We start from the raw sequence: 12,123 nt of genomic DNA on the forward strand, positions 1-12,123 counted from the left end.
TACACTCGTCTTTCTTTACTCTTCCTCCTCAGCTTATCCGTGACCAAGGGCCCATCAGCCCGAAATGCATAGGATATCACAGTTCGGATGCATAATGATGTTGTCTCTTGATATGCTTTAAATATCAGTAAACTACAAACAACTCTCAAATGAAGTAATTCTTAAGAAAATAAAACGTGAAAAATTCTAGAAAGAAACGAAGCACTTTTGTGTGATCATTTTTCGGTGTGCCTCATTGGGGATGTACCTGCGGTTCCCGCAAACACAACTTCAGTAGTATCTAGTGGTGTGAAGACGGACAACACCACCCGGTGAGAGCACCCTAAAATTGCAACAACTTTTGCAAGAACCCCCCGAGTAACTTTGCTGTGCACCTCCCAAACCTTTGTTTGATATATCCCATTTCCGCCCACGGAGGGGTAGCACGCTCCTTAAACATGCAATTTGAAGACATCAGCAGAAGCACGGAAGCCAGAGCACACACATTGGCATATGACGATTCAGAGAAAGACAGAATTTACGCGCTGATAGAGGAAGACGTAAGCCCGACCACAACTTCTAGAAACAAGGAACAATGTGTGAGACAGTTAATCTACTTGTCGAAAAGACATATCAACCAGAAGCTCCATGCGAGCACTTTACTGCGGTATCACCGGGCACTCAGGATCCCACGTGGTCTTCGCATTGCACTAAAACCTTCACTGTGTAAAAACTCCAAAAGCTTCCTCGAGAAATGGAATGGAATACTTAATAAGTGCAGCTTAGATCTAATATTGTTAATTGTCGAGGAACTAGCAGGCATCCTTAAAGAAATGGAGACCGAAATGAAAGAACTGCAAGAAGAAGTAAAAAATCTACTCACAAACGAGGAACTAACATCCATGCTTGAAGATACTAAAACTATTTTGGACAAATATCAGAAAGAAATATTAGAGCGTAAAGTCAGAAAATTCCGACGCGACACGCTGGATTACAAGCTGGATGAAGTGTACTCTTGGGCTGATATTTACGCCCAAAAACGTCGCAACAAACCATCAACCATGAACACCGACACCTCATCATCCGACTCAGATTCGACAAGGATTCCACCAAAACGTCCCCAACCATCCAGGCAACCGACTAACAGAGAACAAGCTAGCACATCGAGTGCCAACCAACCTCAAGATTTAACCACATCAACACAGTCTTTTTTAGAGGTAAGCCAAGCTCCTCCCGACGACCCAGGCGGAGCAAAAACAAAAGACAGAGACATCAGTCCACCAGCCACCAGAAGCACAATAGCCAAAAAGAAACAAGTCTCATAATTAACATCTCGAAGACGGAAATCAGTGACTATCAAATGAAATTATTGGAGAAAGGTACTTCTTTCATCCCAACCACTTCCACTAACCTTTTGGAACTTGAAGTAAGCACATTTAAATTTACCCGTAAACTTAGACTCAGACATTTTTTCGACAATGTCCTACCTCCTGTAACTACCACAAAAGAGGATGAACTCAAAGGACTACGACCACCAAGTACATACCTACCACCGACCAGCCACAAATGTATAGACTTGTTCGAAACTTTAGTCCGTCAGGATCTCTCAAAGATCAACTTTAAGACACCAAGGAAGATCCAGAACTTAACCACTAAAGACCGCGATACTTTGAAAGCATTGGCCAATAATCCCCAGATCAATATCACCAAAGCGGACAAAGGGGGCGCATTAGTTATTTTGGACAGTGAAATGTATCAGAACAAACTTAAAGAGCACATAGAAGACACCTCCATCTACTTGGAGTTGGACTGTAACCCTACAAATGAGTACCAAGATCTACTCAAAGACATCGTGCTGAAAGCATTCCAAAACGGAATCATCGAAGAACGCACTAAAAAATATCTGTTGATTGATTGTCCTAAAAGTCCCACAATACACATGAGCCCCAAAATCCACAAAAATCTGATGGATCCACCGTTCAGGCCCATAGTATCCACCAAAAAATCTATTCATGAGAGAACTGGCAAATTTATCGACAAATACTTACAACCGTTAGTGATCCAATCCCACAGCTACATCAAGGACACAACTGACTTCTTGTTGAAACTTTCCAAAATTCCGAACCTTCAAAATGAATCTTACATACTATGCACAGCTGATGTGAGTTCATTGTATACCTCAATACCGCACCTTGGAGGAATTGAAGCTATTGAACATACATTACTAAACAGTGGAATTGACGTGAAACTCCAAACATTTCTAATTGAATTAATGATGTTTACCCTTTACCATTCTTACTTCAAAGTACATGATCGCTGGTTTCTACAACTCTCTGGGATGGCCATGGGTAATTGTGCTGCCCCGTCATACGCAAATACATACATGGAAAATTTCGAAAAGAGCTACATATACACTAACTTGAATTTCCAGAAACATGCTAAACTGTACGCACGTTATATTGATGACCTTTTCTTTTTATGGTCAGATACCAAGGAAACTCTACATGACCTAATGACTGAAATTAATGTTAAAGATCCACGCATCAAACTGACATGGCTCATCAGCGATACAGATATCGCATTTTTGGATGTACATATAAAAAACACTTCACAAGGATTGGTCACCGACCTTTATAGGAAAAGTACTGATCGAAACAATGCTTTACATTATTCTAGCTTTCATCAAGGCTCCCTTAAAAAACACCTTCCATTTTCCCAGATGCTACGCGTCAAACGCATAGTGTCTAACGAACAGCTGGTAGAAGAACGTATCACAGAAATGGAAAACAGATTTCTTGAACGAGGATATCCCCACAACATCTTGAAACAAGCACGTGATCGTGTCACCACCATCTCTAGAAGTGACAGTATGACTAAGTCTCAAAAGGATTCAAAACAAAGAATGGTGCTCGTGTCCAAGTATTCAACAGCTAGTTGCAAGTTTAAAAAGATTATCTGCAAACATTGGCCTGTGTTAAAAAATGAACCCGACTTCATGGGTATTTTTGAGCAACCTCCAATCTTCGCTCACACCAGAAGCAACAACTTGAAAGAAATCCTAACCAAATCTAGTGAGCCATCCAAACAACATCGAGGCACCCAACCATGCCGCAACTGCAGTCACTGCAACAGTGCCATCAAAGGAAATACTATACAGCACCCTATGAAAGGTCACGATGTAAAACTCAAGGTGGATGCAACATGTGATACTGCCAATGTAATTTACGCACTGAAATGCCCGTGTGGCAAACTGTACATTGGCAAGACAGAACGGAAAATGAAAGTTCGACTCAATGAACACAAGTCTAACATTAGACTAAGATCTGAAAAATCAAATATTGCTATGCATTTCATTGAGGCTAAACATACCATCGCTCAAATGAAATTCATCATTCTTGAAACGGTATTGAAAAAAGAAGGAACTGATAACTCCAAATTCCTACTTAGGAGAGAACTTGAATGGATTTACTTGTTACAGACTCTTAAGCCGAACGGGCTTAACGATCGTACTGAATTAAGTTGTTTTTTATAATTTTGTACATAGTGTTTATTACGCTACCATGTATATTCTGATACCGCTTACACATTGTATGTACCTTGTTTCGATTCTCACGATAACTTCACCATTCTAAAATGGCTGCCACACTTTTTCAACTTTACTACTACACGTTAGTCCGCTTTCACTTTCTATGCTTAAGTCTCTAAGCATATATCTACTCACTTCATTTCCTGACACATTAGACAACCGGCCGCTAAGTCGAGTGAGCACGCGTTTATACGCTGTTATGTTCTTCATCCTGAAGTAAGTGCATGCTAACGCGCTATTCTGCAAGCTTTAAACCATCACGCAACCGTTTGTGTACGGAGCACGCCCACGTCGGCTTTAAAGTTAAAGTTTGTGTTCTAGACCTACATGTTTCCCATCAGTAGGAATTGTTGTATTTTAGTTACGAGTTAACTATGTTTCTTCATCCGTTCTTTATCACTTTTGGTTACTATTTTTTCACGTCATCCACAACATATTATCCGTCTTTTTTAATCGCACTATGAGCACTTTGTACACACTATCTATATATCTGGACCAGTGAGAGATGGATTCAAAGAAAGGTGCCATCTCAATATGGATGAATTTGGTCTCGAAAGCCGCCATGTAAATGTTGGCTATCGATAGCGCCGCTGACGCGCCCTTACTAACCCCCTTTGTTTGACGATAGAGGGTATTACCAAATTCAAACACGTTCTCAGTAAGAACAATCATTAGAAGGTCAAGGATAAATTCCTTGGGGCACGTAATTCCAAATTCATCAATGAACCAGCAAATATATCGGAGACATCAGTCAGATTGTGTCATCACTGAACTGTTAAGGTTTATCTTTAACTGTTGTTTGTTTGTATAGTGGTTTTCCTTTTTTATCACTGGTTATATTTTTTTGTTTACATCACTATGCTCTTGAATGGTTATCATGACCCAATGACGCTATTTTATAAGGAATTACCAACTCTATGCATATTGTGCAGAATTGTTCATCTTGCTTTCTTATTCTACAATGTCCTTCGTTATGAGTATTGTACAGTCTATGAATTAAATGCTCGATTCCATGAGTTTTAGAAAAACATGATGTAAATAACATTAACATGACGGCGAGAAGGTTGTGTATTATATATTAAGTGACAAACTGTATTAGTTTTATTGTGTAAATGTTTTTAAATTTGACTTATACATTTTCTAAAAGAAATCTTTTGTTTTTTAATATTTGTTTCAGATTTGAATGTGTGGCTCCTGAAGAAGGCGTTTTTTCAACGTCGAAACGCGCGTCGAGTTCATTTCGCCACTACTCCAGGACACAAATGATAAATATATAATTACATTTCAGTGTGTCCTTGTTTTATGATTAACTTTGTGTATAATTTGTATATATTTTTACATTGTTGTATTGTCATCATATGGTCTCTGTTGTTTTCAGTTCTCCATATGATTTTTAATTATGTCTATTAAAACTATGTTTGGTTTTATATGTTTTTGCTTACCCCTTCTCTTGTTGTCATTTTAAGTCACTTGTTTTTCTATACCCTAACTGCCTAGGAATTTTTATTCACATATTGTTATCCCTGCCCTAGGAGTTATCCTTACACTATTGTTCAGGGGGTCCTTGTTTTTCTCAATCCATGGTAGATCCCAGGTACATTCCGCTGATGTTCGGCGGTGCCTGCCATCCTTTCCGCCTCCATCTGCACCAGGTCCTCCATGAGCCTCCGTATCTGTGGCAGCTCACAGCTGGTATCGCTGGTATCAATCTGAGTGGACAGGTGTTCTTCTCTCCGCGTCATGACTCCAGGGATGTAGGTAGGGGCTCATTGGAGACCATGTAGCGGGGATACACACCCAAGGATGGCATCAAGTTTGGTTGCCATGTTGCCGAAGCCCAACCTCACCTGCTCTGCTGTCTCCCCATGGCACAGCAGCACACGGAGTTGGAAGGCCATGTGTTGATCCTGGCGGTCTTGGGGGGGGTGCCTGGGCTGTGGGTGGCTCCTGCTGGGTGCTTTGGGTAGTGGGTGGGGTCTCATCGATGCAGCTGGCCTGCCGTGATCCTGGAGGTGAGTTGTGGATGAGGTCCATGAAGTTTTGGATGACTTAAGTGTCGATGCTGGTGTTGTCGTCCTTGTCATCAGTGAAGAGTTGCTGGGACTACTCTGCAGGAGGTGTTGACGGTGCCCCTGCGATGTGATAGGGAGATGGTGTATTACGATGTGTCAACATGTATGTAGCCACATGGTACATGTTGACATTCAGACAGGATGGCATTGTGCATTGTGACAGTCTGTAGATCTGGGCGAGGTCCCAGAGTAATTGTGGGTGTGCACTGTGCTCTGCTTGATTGTGCATGTGTGCCATTGTGCCCATCTCCACCCATCCCCCCAGTACCTGGTGATCCCTCACCCTGTTCCGGTTGTGTTGTGTCCTGTCGAGCAGTGTCTGATCCCCCGACTTTGGTCACAGTCTCCACACTGATGACTGCCGACACCAGCTCCTCCATGTCATCCAGCTCGAGCTGTGGCGCAAGGTCCCCACCTCCAGTCTGCATTGCTGCCTTCCGGTTGGCAGAGAGTTTCTCCTTGGTCCGCCGCTTGATGTCATTCCACTGCTTCTTGACCTCATCCACTGTCCTCTTTTGCTCCCTGACGGCATTCACCTTGTCCACGATATCCCGCCATATTCCGTTTTTGGTGCCCAATGACTCAGAGGTGACAAACAGTTGTTGATGGTGTTCCATCACCTTTGTGACTATGAGCCTGTTCACCTGCTGACTGAACTTCATCTTCCTCTTCTTCTTGTCCTTGCCCTTCCCTGTCCCCAAGGTCCTGGGCTGGTCGTCCGGGGTGCTTGTGGGGTTGCGCTCGTCCTCTGCGGCTGCTCTGGCTGCCTCCATGGTGCCTGGGTGTTGATCAGTGTGTGTTTGGGTGTTTTTTCTACTTTTATGGTGATTTTTCCCACCTGCCAGGTGTGTGTTGCAGGCCTGGCGCTGCTTATCGCTGGTTTCCTCATTGCGCTTTTGCCCATCGCAGGTTTTTTGGTGTTGTGGTTGTGTTTTTGTCTCCATCGAGGTGGTTGTATCGCAGACATTGGCCGCGGTTTTGGCACACTATCGCATGCTACCGCCGCTTTGTGAATTCCATGTTGACACAAGGCTATTTTACCGCGATGGGCTGCGATATTGAAAGTTACGTTACTCTACTCTTGCGGTAGTTATCACAGGTTCTTGTGAAAATACCCCTCAGTTTTGCACCTTGACTTTCTCAGTCATTCCAGATATATTCTTAAGCCCTGATTATAAGTGAAGGTGTTATTTATCATCCCTAATAAATCGCTATACTATAAAGGACGTTATTTAGGGGTGTGATAAATATCACCTATTGAGAGTACATAGGTAATAACATGCAGATTTTTGTGTTTCACGCACCAAAATCTACATGCTACGGTAAATGCCATATGTTTTCTTCAGTTAAATTCCGGCAGGTTTAACCTGGAGAAATTGAACAAATTTGAGGTATTTAACGCATCCGAGTATTATCGGACGCATTAACTACCTTCAAATTCGTAATTCCAACCAACGTGTGAACAGGAGTTTACACATGGGTTGGAATATTATGAGCCACTCATAGTCCGATCCTCAGTCTATTAGAGAGTCTCTCTGGAGATCGCAAGAAATGTGCATTATTTCCTAACCATTGTAGTCTCATTTCTTGTACACACAAGTCACTTCCACAAATGATCATACTAAAATAACATTTGTCATGTCATATTTCATTGGAAATTCAGCTAATTAGAGCATTCCAGTGATATAAAGAAATTATTCTAACTGTGTCATATTGTAACTGCATGCATATATTGCCCTTATTACTCCTTGTAAGGGACTAAAGCACTTTACTTAAGCTCTGAAACCAAAGGGTTAGTGGTTAGTCCAGTCGAATTGGTTATTGAGATTAGACTTGTGAGCTCAAGCAAATTATTCAATGCATTCACTCCAGTGTTGTTGTGGTAGATTAAATTAATAGGAATTAAGTGTTATCATTAGTTGGGGAGAGGGTATGTGAAATCATGCAAATGTTTGGTGGGAAAAATAGATGTGCTAGAGGAGGTTAGGTATTGTTAGGTTGCAGATGTGTGGATTTAAAAAAAAGATAGATTGTGATCTTTGAAAAGAATTTCACATAGTTTACGTTACAAAACCCTCAAAATTTACAGTAAGCAACGAAAAGTAAACGCCAATCTCCATGTTAAAAGAATAAGCAGAAATGTATCAGAAGACTAGACTGACCTTTAACTATTTAGTAGTAAATAAATGCTTTTCATGTGACGAATGTCAATAACACATGGTCAAATAAATGTAATAAAATAATCCTCCATAAATCACAACCCCATAAAATACACCATCATCTGATTACAAAATGCAACTAATTATTCTTAGTTTCCTCCCTATCATTTTTAATACAAACAAAAAAAGAGTGCAAAGCCTACTGGTAAATATTACTCAATAATTATATCTCTTCCTTTCTATATCATGTTCAGTAATAGATAAATTTGCGTTTTAAAGATTTAATTCATGCTGATTTCAAATACAAACAGTTTATCAAAATATATAATTTAAACCACTTTTTCTTTAGGGGGCATGGGCACATCCCACTGGGATCCTGACACTTTCTATACCATCCTTGGCAAGAAATGATAAGGTCACACCCATTTCTATGTGATAATTAAGATCAGGCAGACTAAAAACATAAGGGACATGTACTTTTAACTTTTCCATGTTCAGATAGTAAAAAACTCCTACATTTGTTTTTCACTACTGTAAGGTGTGTTTCTTCCATAAGACAACGTTGGGTTACCTTATTACATTTAATAGGGGATAACATTCAATTGGCAGCAGGCAGGAAAGTCGAGTTTGGTCTCTAAAGAATTGAACTTTAAAACTCTCTTTAAAGGTAAAGTTGGATTTTATTCACAATTCTAAAAAAAACACTTTTAGAAAGTTGCCATTTTCTAGTCCTAACCACTTGGTGCCTGCAGCCTTTATACTGGGTCACACAAGTAGGTGTAGCTGACAGTTGGTATTTGTGTATTACTCCCAGACAGTGAGACAGAGGAGGAATAGGTGTGGCAGGGTGGGCATTTCTGGCGTGATAGAGCAGCGGGACCGTCACCTACCACACTTGTGCATCACAAATACTCTGCCTCAGTACACTCAGAAAGGGTTTCACACTAGTCTTTTGAGCCTCTAGACAAGCTGGGCCATTAGAGGGAACCAGGAAATCCCAGAAACCTGTGTAGGGAGAGGACTCTAGAAGTTTATCTCATTTGAAAGTGGACATCAGGTATAAATATTGGACCCTCAGACCCAATTCTTCAGATCACTTCTGGACATTTGGACTCTGCCAGGAAAAAGGATTGCCCAGCTGTGAGGTATGCCCTGCTAACCTGCTTGTTGACCAAGGACTGCGTTGCTGCCAAGGCCTGCTTTTGCTGCCCCAGAACTCTTCAACTGTTGTGAGCTGTCCTGCTTAATCCAACCTGCCTGTGAGGATCGAGAGCCCCAGGAAATTTCCAAGGGTCAGTTGCCCCTGTGTTCAAATCATTAGGACATAAATTACTTTTTCTATTTTGATGCATCTTCACACAACTCAATGCAGGATGATGCAGCCCGACATCCATTCTGGCACAGCGCGATGCATCTCATCCTCAATGACGACACACATCAGCGGCGCAAGTCTTCCCATGCACCGGCGGATTCTTTGCTGCTGATGCCGCCCAACGTTGACACCTGCCCAGGACTACGCACCTCGTCCCCTGTGCTGATGCATCAAAGCGCAAGTCTCCACAAGCTTCCTCCATGTTGACATGGGACCTCGCATTGCAGCTCTTTGTCAACTGCTTCTTGATGCAGGAAAATCTCAACGCAATAACTTTACATTGCGATGCCCAGGCCACAAACTACTTTTCAGCAGACTGAACTCAGACTGATTTATCGACAATTTGATGGACAAGACATATCACCTTTTTTCAGAATAGGCATTATAATGGACACTTTCCAAGATTTAGGGTACATCCACCTTCTAGCTATCCATTTAAGCAAACATGAAAAAGTTGAGTCCATCAATTTAATTACTACCACTGGATTGTTATCTGGACCAGTGTCTTGACTCAGCTTCAGGATGTTATGGTAAACGTAATATTTCTAAACGAGAACAGTCATCAAAATATCTTCATGGCCTGACTGGGCATTCTTCTACTTGAAGGAGAAGAAACTAGTTTTAGGTTTTGGTATTTACTCCAGCTGGGTACCCTCCTGCATAACAGGTCGAGCCATGTGTTGTATACCAATGTCTTAAGTGCTTTGGCCTTGCCGTACAGGATCACTCAAATACGGAGTTGGACATCACTGACACAGCAGGTGTCAATGTGTCCAGCTATAGCGTCACCCTAGAAAAGCTGGCAGACAAGAAGCCAGATAGGGAGTTTTGGCTACAGAAAGCCAAAACCAGGATGGAGGAAAGGAAGTTCACTCTGGAATAGTAACAAACTGGCTCATGAGAGGATCCTTAAGGAGCTAAAACTGAAAGTAAAACAGGCAGATTCAAGCAATGGTGCCAGTATTACCTCAGTGTCTGAAGGAGACTAGAAAGTACATATCCGCAAAGACCCGGTACCTGGTAATGTAGTGGGGAATGACTTTGATAGATGGTTTTAAGCTTATGAGTTAACCCTAACAATCAATCAATCAATCAATCATTTGTAAAGCGCACTACATACCTGCGAGGGTCTCAAGGCGCCGGGTGGGGGGCACTACTGATCGAACAGCCAGGTCTCAAGTATCCTCCTGAAGGTCAGCAGTTCTTGGGTCTGTCGTAGGCTCAGTGGGAAGGTGTTCCATGTCTTGGCGGCGAGGTGGGAGAAGGATTTCCCACAGGTGGTTGTTCTTCAGATGTGTGGGACTGTGGCAAGTGAGAGGTCGGCGAAGCGTAGCTGGCGGTTGGGGATGTAGAAGGAGAGCCGTCTGTTGAGGTAGGCTGGTCCAGTCTTGTGGAGTGCCTTGTGTGCGTGGGTGAGGAGCTTGAAGGATATCCTCTTGTTGACGGGGAGCCAGTGCAGGTTTCTCAGGTGGGGGGTGATGTGGCCGTGGGGTGGTACGTAGAGGATCAGTCATGCCGAGGCGTTTTGGAAGCGTTGTAGTCGAGTCTGCTGCTGACAAGGGCCTGGGTAACTGTCTTTCTTGAATCTGTGAGGATACATCAGTAGATCTTGCGGAGCATGCAGAGGGTGTTGAAGCAGGAGGAGGAGATGGCGTTTACTTGCTTGGTCATTGAGAGTGTTGAGTCCAGGATGATTCCCAGGTTGCGTGCGTGGTCGGTGGGTGTCGGGGCTGTCCCAGTGCCGTGGGCCACCAGGAGTCATCCCAGGCTGAAGGGATGGAGCCAAGGATGAGGACCTCCGTCTTGTCCGAGTTTAGCTTCAGGCTGCTGGTCTTCATCCAGTCGGCGGCGGCCTTCATTCCTTTGTGGAGGTTGGCTTTGGCGGTGATGGGGTCCTTGGTGAGGGAGAGGTTCAGCTGAGTGTTGTCGGCGTAGGAGATTATATTGAGGCTACATGTGCGAGCGGGGCTATGTAAATTTTTAACAGCGTCGGGCTGAGGGAGGATCCCTCGGGTACGCCGCAGAGGATCTCGGAGGCTTTGGAATGGAATGGGGGAGGCGGACGCTCTGGGTTCTGCCAGAGAGTAAGGAGGTGGTTCAATCCAGAGCCTTGTCTCGGATCCCTGCGGCGTGGAGGCGTGTGCATGGTGTGCGGTGGCAGACGGTGTCGAAGGCGGCAGAGAGGTCTAGGAGAATGAGTGCTGCGGTTTCGCCATTGTCCAGCAGGGTCCTGGTGTCATCGGTGGCGGCGATGGGGCAGTCTCGGTGCTGTGGTTGCTGCAGAACCCTGACTGGGAAGGGTCCAGGATTCTGTTTTCTTCGAGGTATCGGGTTAACTGTCTGTTGATGGTTTTCTCGATGACCTTGGCTGGGAAGGGGAGCAGAGAGATGGGCGGAAAGTTCTTGAGGTCTCTTGGGTCGGCCTTGTGTTTTTTGAGTAGGGTGTTGATCTCGGCGTGTTTCTAGATGTCTGGGAAGGTTGCGGTCTTGAGGGAGAGATTGATGACGTTGCGCAGGTGGGGTGCTATGGCGCTGCTTGCTCTGTTGAAGACGTGGTGCGGGAGTGGGTCTGACGGAGAGCCGGATTGGATTGTGCGTATGGGCTTGATGGTGTCATCGATGCTCACGCTGGCCCAGGCTAGCAGGGGGTCGTGGTCGATGGTGTGTGGAGGGCCTGTTGTGTTGCTGTTTGTTGGGGCTGTCTGGGTGTTGAGGCTGTCATGGATGTCTGCTATCTTGTGGTGGAAGAAGGTGGCAAGGGAGTCGCATAGGGCTTGCGAGGGCGGGATGTCGTTGGGGTTGGAGCTGGGGTTGGAGAGTTCCTTCACGATGTTGAAGAGCTCCTTGCTATTGTGTGCATTGTTGTTGAGGCGGTCTTTGAAGGAGGTCCTCTTGGCCGCACTGATGAGGTGGTGGTGGTTGCGGATGGTGTCCTTGTGTGCTGTGTAGCTGTCC

Source organism: Lissotriton helveticus, chromosome 4_1, assembly GCF_964261635.1.
Source record: "Lissotriton helveticus chromosome 4_1, aLisHel1.1, whole genome shotgun sequence".
In the NCBI taxonomy this organism is placed as follows: Eukaryota; Metazoa; Chordata; class Amphibia; order Caudata; family Salamandridae; genus Lissotriton; species Lissotriton helveticus.